Source organism: Oncorhynchus tshawytscha, unplaced genomic scaffold (genome assembly GCF_018296145.1).
Source record: "Oncorhynchus tshawytscha isolate Ot180627B unplaced genomic scaffold, Otsh_v2.0 Un_contig_1028_pilon_pilon, whole genome shotgun sequence".
NCBI classification, from domain to species: domain Eukaryota; kingdom Metazoa; phylum Chordata; class Actinopteri; order Salmoniformes; family Salmonidae; genus Oncorhynchus; species Oncorhynchus tshawytscha.
The window spans coordinates 24,301-34,118 of NW_024607696.1; the positions used below are offsets into that span (position 1 = coordinate 24,301).

Genomic DNA, 9,818 nt, shown 5'->3' on the forward strand with positions numbered 1-9,818 from the left:
AATAGTATACAGTATATAGTGCTGTACCTGAATAGTATACAGTATATAGTGATGTACCTGAATAGTATACAGTATATAGTGATGTACCTGAATAGTATACAGTATATAGTAATGTACCTGAATAGTGATTTATTTCATCAATGTGTTTCATAGACACCTGGTGCCTCTTCAAAAGGCAGGAGATTGATGGTAGGCTGATGGACGCCACGTTGGCAAAGGTGTCTTCGTTCTCCTCAATGTCCTGCTTTATTTCAGACAGCCAGTATATTTCCTGTCCCTCACCATTTCCTCCACTGTCCTCTCCTGCTGGTCAGTATATCATTCCTGTCCCTCACCATTTCCTCCACTGTCCTCTCCTGCTGGTCAGTATATCATTCCTGTCCCTCACCATTTCCTCCACTGTCCTCTCCTGCTGGTCAGTCAGCACACGACCACCACCATGGGGTCTTCTGTCTATTCTGAGGGCAGAACAGAGTTTACTGTCAATAGATCCTACTGGAACAATCCTGGAACATGTTGACATGCATTACAATATGTCATTTCCTGTAAAGGTAAAGGTGAAGCATAGTGCACATCCTGCTGACTTACCGCTTTTCTTAGTGAAATGTTCTCATGATGGAATTTGCCAGTTGATCTTTTCAGATTGGGGTGAACTAATGTGTCGGCCTCTGTCATGGTAAGACCTCTGTTGACCACATGATCAACGACGATGGACCGGACTTCATTAGATACAACAGTTCCCTGCCGCCTGCCTCCATCTCTCTGATGTCCACCTCTCTGAGGGCTCCTTAGAGGGCTTCATGTTTGGAGTTTGTACTAAGAGTTGTGAAATGTAGCTTTCCTTCTCTACTCCTCACAAATGTAAAAGCATTGGATTGGTGTTGACATGGGGTAGAGGGAGTTTACATAAACCAGTCATTTCCTTTAAATCCATGAAGGGAAGTGGACAAGTTCACACTTAGAAAGGAGAGATAATTGTTACACACCTCATGTGTTCTGATAACTACAGGAATGAAACCATACTGAGGTTGTCTGCTTTCTACACAGAGAGAGAGAGAGAGAGAGACACACACACACACACACAGAGACACACAGACACACACACACACACACAGAGACACACACACACACACACACACACAGAGAGAGACACACACACACACACAGAGAACATCAGGTATAGTTGTGTAGATGAGGGAATATGTGATCAGAACCCCTCCAGTCTGGTTAACCACAGTCAGGTCCAGTATGGACTATCAATACAAGTCACCATTCAGAATGTGACCCAGTTCAATGGGTCTGAACAGAACTGGGGGACGTCAGACATCAAGTTGTCTAAACACAACTGGAATATAATTAGTTTGTGATTCATTGTTAATGGATTTTCAATGAGGAACACAGAGGAACAACCCTGACAACACACATAACAAAATAACACTAAAAACAAAGGGGGAGGAAACCACTAAAGTCATGACCATATTGTCATGTTGTAATGACAGGGAGAAACCATCTAACATCTACAACACTACTTTAGACCTGGTTATAAGAAGCCTAGTGCACTACGTAGGGAATAGGAACTATTTGGAACAGAGACAGTAATTCCCTGAACATCTTCCTCTTCCTCATCTGGTTTCTTGAACAGCCCTTCACTCCTCCCCTCCTCCCCTTTCATTCTATTCTATCAGCCACACCACTAGCTCACCTCCACACAATACATTTACAAGTTAAAGACACACCTTGGAATAAATAAAGGAAAACTATTACAAGATGAAGTTGAGTGTTTTTTATTATTTCCCATCACCATAAATCATATTTAATCACTGAACAGTAGCAGACCTAACTTCATCTGTTCCTGACTCTGGATAGTGGATTAAAAAGACCATCAATCTCCAATGATATTAAAGTACTATTCTGAACGTTCTCTGCTTCACGGAAACATGGCTAACTGGAGAGACGCAATCCGAAGCGGTGCAGCCAGCGGGTTTCTCCACGCATCGCGCCGACAGAAACAAACATCTTTCTGGTAAGAAGAGGGGCGGGGGCGTATGTCTTATGGCCAACGTGACATGGTGTGATGAAAGAAACATACAGGAACTCAAATCCTTCTGTTCATCTGATTTAGAATTCCTCACAATCAAATGTAGACCGCATTATCTACCAAGAGAATTCTCTTCGATTATAATCACAGCCGTATATATCCCCCAAGCAGACACATCGATGGCTCTGAACGAACTTTATTTAACTCTCTGCAAACTGGAAACGATTTATCCGGAGGCTGCATTCATTGTAGCTGGGGATTTTAACAAGGCTAATCTGAAAACAAGACTCCTAAAATTTATCAGCATATCGATTGCGCAACCAGGGCTGGAAAGACCCTGGATCATTGTTACTCTAACTTCCGCGACGCATATAAGGCCCTGCCCCGCCCCCTTTCGGAAAAGCTGACCACGACTCCATTTTGTTGATCCCTGCCTACAGACAGAAACTAAAACAAGAAGCTCCCACGCTGAGGTCTGTCCAACGCTGGTCCGACCAAGCTGACTCCACACTCCAAGACTGCTTCCATCACGTGGACTGGGAGATGTTTCGTATTGCGTCAGACAACAACATTGACGAATACGCTGATACAGTGTGCGAGTTCATTAGAACGTGCGTTGAAGATGTCGTTCCCATAGCAACGATTAAAACATTCCCTAACCAGAAACCGTGGATTGATGGCAGCATTCGTGTGAAACTGAAGGCACGAACCACTGCTTTTAATCAGGGCAAGGTGTCTGGTAACATGGCTGAATACAAACAGTGCAGCTATTCCCTCCGCAAGGCTATCAAACAAGCTAAGCGCCAGTACAGAGACAAAGTAGAATCTCAATTCAACGGCTCAGACACAAGAGGTATGTGGCAGGGTCTACAGTCAATCACGGACTACAGGAAGAAACCCAGCCCAGTCACGGACCAGGATGTCTTGCTCCCAGGCAGACTAAATAACTTTTTTGCCCGCTTTGAGGACAATACAGTGCCACTGACACGGCCTGCAACGGAAACATGCGGTCTCTCCTTCACTGCAGCCGAAGTGAGTAAGACATTTAAACGTGTTAACCCTCGCAAGGCTGCAGGCCCAGACGGCATCCCCAGCCGCGCCCTCAGAGCATGCGCAGACCAGCTGGCCGGTGTGTTTACGGACATATTCAATCAATCCCTATACCAGTCTGCTGTTCCCACATGCTTCAAGAGGGCCACCATTGTTCCTGTTCCCAAGAAAGCTAAGGTAACTGAGCTAAACGACTACCGCCCCGTAGCACTCACATCCGTCATCATGAAGTGCTTTGAGAGACTAGTCAAGGACCATATCACCTCCACCCTACCTGACACCCTTGACCCACTCCAATTTGCTTACCGTCCAAATAGGTCCACAGACGATGCAATCTCAACCACACTGCACACTGCCCTAACCCATCTGGACAAGAGGAATACCTATGTGAGAATGCTGTTCATCGACTACAGCTCGGCATTCAACACCATAGTACCCTCCAAGCTCGTCATCAAGCTCGAGACCCTGGGTCTCGACCCCGCCCTGTGCAACTGGGTACTCGACTTCCTGACGGGCCGCCCCCAGGTGGTGAGGGTAGGCAACAACATCTCCTCCCCGCTGATCCTCAACACTGGGGCCCCACAAGGGTGCGTTCTGAGCCCTCTCCTGTACTCCCTGTTCACCCACGACTGCGTGGCCACGCACGCCTCCAACTCAATCATCAAGTTTGCGGACGACACAACAGTGGTAGGCTTGATTACCAACAACGACGAGACGGCCTACAGGGAGGAGGTGAGGGCCCTCGGAGTGTGGTGTCAGGAAAATAACCTCACACTCAACGTCAACAAAACTAAGGAGATGATTGTGGACTTCAGGAAACAGCAGAGGGAACACCCCCCATCCACATCGATGGAACAGTAGTGGAGAGGGTAGCAAGTTTTAAGTTCCTCGGCATACACATCACAGACAAACTGAATTGGTCCACTCACACAGACAGCATCGTGAGGAAGGCGCAGCAGCGCCTCTTCAACCTCAGGAGGCTGAAGAAATTCGGCTTGTCACCAAAAGCACTCACAAACTTCTACAGATGCACAATCGAGAGCATCCTGGCGGGCTGTATCACCGCCTGGTATGGCAACTGCACCGCCCTCAACCGTAAGGCTCTCCAGAGGGTAGTGAGGTCTGCACAACGCATCACCGGGGGCAAACTAAGCACAAGCATTTCGCTACACTCGCATTAACATCTGCTAACCATGTGTATGTGACAAATAAAATTTGATTTGATTTGAAAACTACCTGCCCTCCAGGACACCTACACCACCCGATGCTACAGGAAGGCCATAAAGATCATCAAGGACATCAACCACCCGAGCCACTGCCTGTTCACCCCGCTGCCATCCAGAAGGCGAGGTCAGTACAGGTGCATCAAAGCTGGGACCGAGAGACTGAAAAACAGCTTCTATCTCAAGGCCATCAGACTGTTAAACAGCCACCACTAACATTGAGTGGCTACTGCCAACACACTGTCAATGACACTGACTCTACTCCAGCCACTTTAATCATGGGAATCGATGGGAAATGATGTAAATATATCACTAGCCACTTTAAACAATGCTACCTTATATAATGTTACTTACCCTACATTGTTCATCTCATATGCATACGTTGATACTGTACTCTATATCATCGACTGCATCCTTATGTAATACATGTATCACTAGCCACTTTAACTATGCCACTTGGTTTACATACTTATCTCATATGTATATACTGTACTCGATATCATCTACTGTATCTTGCCTATACTGCTCTGTACCATCACTCATTCATATATCCTTATGTACATATTCTTTATCCCCTTACACTGTGTATGACAGTAGTTTTTTTGGAATTGTTAGTTAGATTACTTGCTCGTTATTACTGCATTGTCGGAACTAGAAGCACAAGCATTTCGCTACACTCGCATTAACATCTGCTAACCATGTGTATGTGACAAATACAATTTGATTTGATTTGATTTGAGTAGAATAGAGAGAGTACCACTACCAGACACACACACATCAGCAGAAGAGACTGCCTAGAGTGTAGCCTGTTTACCAGATAGCCAGTGGAGAGAGAAGAGAATACACACCCTATAAAACCCACATCACAGCACAGGAGTAACCAAGAATACCTCATACAATAATAATGTCAGAGCAAGTGAACAGTAACTTCATACAAGAAAGAACCCAGTCATCATCAGAGGATTTGCAGTAACATGTATGATGTTCCAGTGGATGAGAGCAGAGGGTATGAATGTGGGGGGTGTTCATAGACACAACAAAGGCGTGCCGGTGTCCTGTCTGACCGTCCGATGGTTTGTATGTCAAAGCTTCGCAACAATGTTGCTACTAATCCATGAGAACCATAACCGGCGCGGTGCCAAACGATAACAACCACGACCTAGAGCTGTCACACCGATGATTGAGTTAAATACTTTATAAACTTTATAAACTACACACGCTGAAAATAAACCAAACTTCTGCAGCATAGCACACACAGTCAAACTGTCGCGCCAACCAAGAGCTCCTCTCCAGAGAGCTGAAACAGCTGTGTTTATTTCCTCCTTCCTTACTGCTGATGCGCTCTCACAGTGCAGCGCACGTGAAGGCTCCGTGCAGGATTTCACCACAGCGCGAGCACATGGAAACTCACTCAAACACTGTCCCAAGTTCCCACAAGCTACAATAGGTACCCTAGTTAGCGAGCTTGGTGAAACTTGTTAAGATAAATCTTTATCTTGTCCACATTGTAACAAACGTATGGTTGCATAACAGCACATTGTGTAACATTACCACGGTTTTATGTTGAAAAATTGCGGAGCCAATGACAACATACGTTCCTAGATGAAGGTGTTGAGTTGTGTAAATTCAAATCTGGTATCAGGATAAATATAACAATGAGTCACCGATTTTATACTATGTATTTTTTATTAGCTAAGTAATAAATGGCAAATGCAACTTTCGTATATACGGGCTCACTGTAATACCACGCAGGGCAGAACAGAGAACTGACAGGATGTACGTAGACAGTGTTCTTATACACATTATGATAGACATAGTTCCAACCCGTCTGTTGGCCTATCACAGTAGAGACTGGGCGTGGTTTAAACTTGCCCAGCCTATCGCAGGCGCTCAGGCTGGTCCCCGCCTCTTGGCGCTTCTTCCTCCCTCCGTCGATGTATAGATCCTTACTGTTCTGGTATCGCAGCTAGTTAGAACAGTTGCTCAGTTCCTGCTATTGTGTTGTTCAGTATTTTTCCATCTCAGTTAAACCTCGTGATGACCACCCCTCCCTGTCACAACTTTGTAAGTTACAGCAAGTCACACCATGTGCTCAATATTGTTACATACAAACACAAGGACATTAGGTTTTAGGTTTTCATTGGAATCTATTAGGGAGTCACATGATGACTGGGACCCTATGAATAAACCTGCAATTCAAAATGGTTGGCTTGCAGTATGTTTGGCTTGGAGTCTTAGATCAGCAGTTATCTATCTGCTGTGGTTATGACAGTAATGCTGGAGGAGGTGCTGGGTAAACCCCAGGATGTAGAACACAGTTATCTATCTGCTGTGGTGATGACAAGACATCTACCACTATCAGATTAGAGCCACAAGGGAGACTAGACATCTACCACTATCAGATTAGAGCCATAAGGGAGACTAGACATCTACGACTATCAGATTAGAGCCGTAAGGGAGACTAGACATCTACCACTAACAGATTAGAGCCGTAAGGGAGGCGAGACATCTACCACTATCAGATTAGAGACGTATCAGATTAGAGCCGTATCAGATTAGAGCCATCAGGAGACTAGACATCTACCACTATCAGATTAGAGCCATAAGGAGGCGAGACATCTACCACCCCACTACCAACAGATTAGAGCCAGACTTCAGATTAGAGCCATAAAGGAGAGTAGACATCTACCACCCCACTACCAATATCAGATTAGAGCCATAAGGAGAGTAGACATCTACCACCCCACTACCACTATCAGATTAGAGCCATAAGGAGACTAGACATCTACCACCCCCTACTATCAGATTAGAGCCAGAAGGGAGACGCATCTACCACCCCACTACCACTATCAGATTAGAGCCAGAACCACATCTACCACTATCAGATTAGAGCCATAATTTAGAGATTAGACATCTACCACCCCACTACCAATATCAGATTAGAGCCATAAAGAGACTAGGACATCTACCACCCCACTACCACTATCAGATTAGAGCTATAAGGAGACTAGACATCTACCACCCCACTATCAGATTAGATCCGTAAGGGAAACTAGACATCTACCACTTTCAGAATAGAGCCGTAAGGGAGACTAGACATCTACCACTATCAGATTATCAGATTAGAGCCATAAGGGAGACTAGACATCTACCGTAAGGGGAGACTAGACACATCTACCGTAAGGAGACCCACTACCACTATCAGATTAGAGCCATAAGGGAGACTAGACATCTACCACCCCACTACCAATATCAGATAAGAGCCATAAGGGATACTATACATCTACCAACCCACTACCACTATCAGATTAGAGCCATAAGGGATACTAAACATCTACCACTCTCAGATTAGAGCCAAAAGGGAGACTAGGCATCTACCACTATCAGATTAGAGCCGTAATTTAGAAGACATTACCACTATCAGATTAGAGCCATAAGGGAGACTAGACATCTACCACCCCACTACCACTATCAGATTAGAGCCATAAGGGAGACTAGGCATCTACCACTACTACCACTATCAGATTAGAGCCATAAGGGATACTAGACATCTACCACTATCAGACATAAGGGAGAATACTATCAGATCTACCAGAATAGACATCTACCACTATCAGATTAGAGCCATAAGGGAGACTAGACATCTACCACCCCACTACCACTATCAGATTAGAGCATCCACAGCCCCACTATCAGATTAGAGCCGTAAGGGAGAATACACATCTACCACCCCACTACCACTATCAGATTAGAGCCATAAGGAGACTAGACATCTACCACCCCACTACCACTATCAGATTAAAGCCAAAAGGGAGAATAGACATCTACCACTAACAGATTAGAGCCGGAAGGGAGCCTAGACATCTACCACCCCACTATCAGTCTAGAGCCGTAAGAGAGACTAGACATCTACCACTATAAGATTAGAGCCGTAAGGGAGACTAGGCATCTACCACCCCACCTACCACTATCAGATTAGAGCCATAAGGGAGAATAGACATCTACCACCCCACTACCACTATCAGATTAGAGCCGTAAGGGAGACTAGACATCTACCACTATCGGATTAGAGCCCTAGACATCTACCACTATCAGATTAGAGCCATAAGGGAGCCTAGACATCTACCACTATCAGATTAGAGCCATAAGGGAGCCTAGACATCTACCACTATCAGATTGGGGCCGTAAGGGAGACTAGACATCTACCACTATCAGATTAGAGCTCTCAGGGAGACTAGACATCTACCACTATCAGATTAGAGCCGTAAGGGAGACTAGACATCTACCACTATCAGATTAGAGCCGTCAGGGAGACTAGACATCTACCACTATCAGATTAGAGCCGTCAGGGAGACTAGACATCTACCACTATCAGATTAGAGCCGTCAGGGAGACTAGACATCTACCACTATCAGATTAGAGCCGTCAGGGAGACTAGACATCTACCACCCCACTACCACTATCAGAATAGAGCCGTCAGGGAGCCTAGACATCTACCACTATCAGATTAGAGCCGTCAGGGAGACTAGACATCTACCACCCCACTACCACTATCAGATTAGAGCCGTCAGGGAGCCTAGACATCTACCACTATCAGATTAGAGCCGTCAGGGAGACTAGACATCTACCACTATCAGATTAGAGCCGTCAGGGAGACTAGACATCTACCACTATCAGATTAGAGCCGTCAGGGAGACTAGACATCTACCACTATCAGATTAGAGGTCAGGGAGACTAGACATCTACCAACAGTATTTAGTGTAAGTATTGTGTAAGTTCTCCCACTTAAAAAGATGACTGAGGCCTGTAATTTTCATCATACGTACACTTCAACTATGACAGACAAAATGAGAAATCCAGAAAATCACATTGTAGGATCTTTAATGAAGTTATTTGCAAATTATGGTGTAAAATAAGTATTTGGTAAATAACAAAAGTTTATCTCAATACTTTGTTGGCAATGACAGAGGTCAAACGTTTTCTGTAAGTCTTCACAAGGTTTTCACACACTGTTGCTGGTATTTTGGCCCATTCCTCCATGCAGATCTCCTCTAGAGCAGTGATGTTTTGGTGGCTGTTGCTGGGCAACACGGACTTTCAACTCCCTCCTCCCTCCAACTCCCTTTTCTATGGGACGAAGCCACTCCTTCGTTGCCCGGGCGGTGTGTTTGGGATCATTGTCATGCTGAAAGACCCAGCCACGTTTCATCTTCAATGCCCTTGCTGATGGAAGGAGGTTTTCACTCAAAATCTCACGATACATGGCCCCATTCATTCTTTCTTTTACACGGATCAGTCGTCCTGGTACCTTTGCAGAAAAACAGCCCCAAAGCATGATGTTTCCACCCCATGCTTCACAGTAGGTATGGTGTTCTTTGGATGCAACTCAGCATTCTTTGTCCTCCAAACACGACCAGTTGAGTTTTTACCAAAAAGTTATATTTTGGTTTCATCTGACCATATGACATTCTCCCAATCTTCTTCTGGATCATCAAAATGCTCTCTAG

General features: G+C 45.1%; 1 long non-coding RNA gene across 3 annotated transcripts; it reads right to left on the reverse strand.

Annotated features, from left to right (window-relative positions):
• Window positions 1-293: 293 nt before the first annotated feature.
• On the reverse strand, window positions 294-1,558 carry LOC121842817. Of its 3 annotated transcripts, XR_006081325.1 has the most exons (3): window positions 987-1,558; window positions 589-846; window positions 294-458 (listed from the first exon to the last, which is right to left on the reverse strand). It is a non-coding gene; the product is annotated as an uncharacterized LOC121842817 (long non-coding RNA). The 3 variants fall into 3 exon arrangements; XR_006081326.1 differs by having other exon boundaries at window positions 294-453; window positions 589-1,558; XR_006081324.1 differs by having other exon boundaries at window positions 589-1,558.
• Between the last annotated feature and the right edge of the window lie 8,260 nt (window positions 1,559-9,818).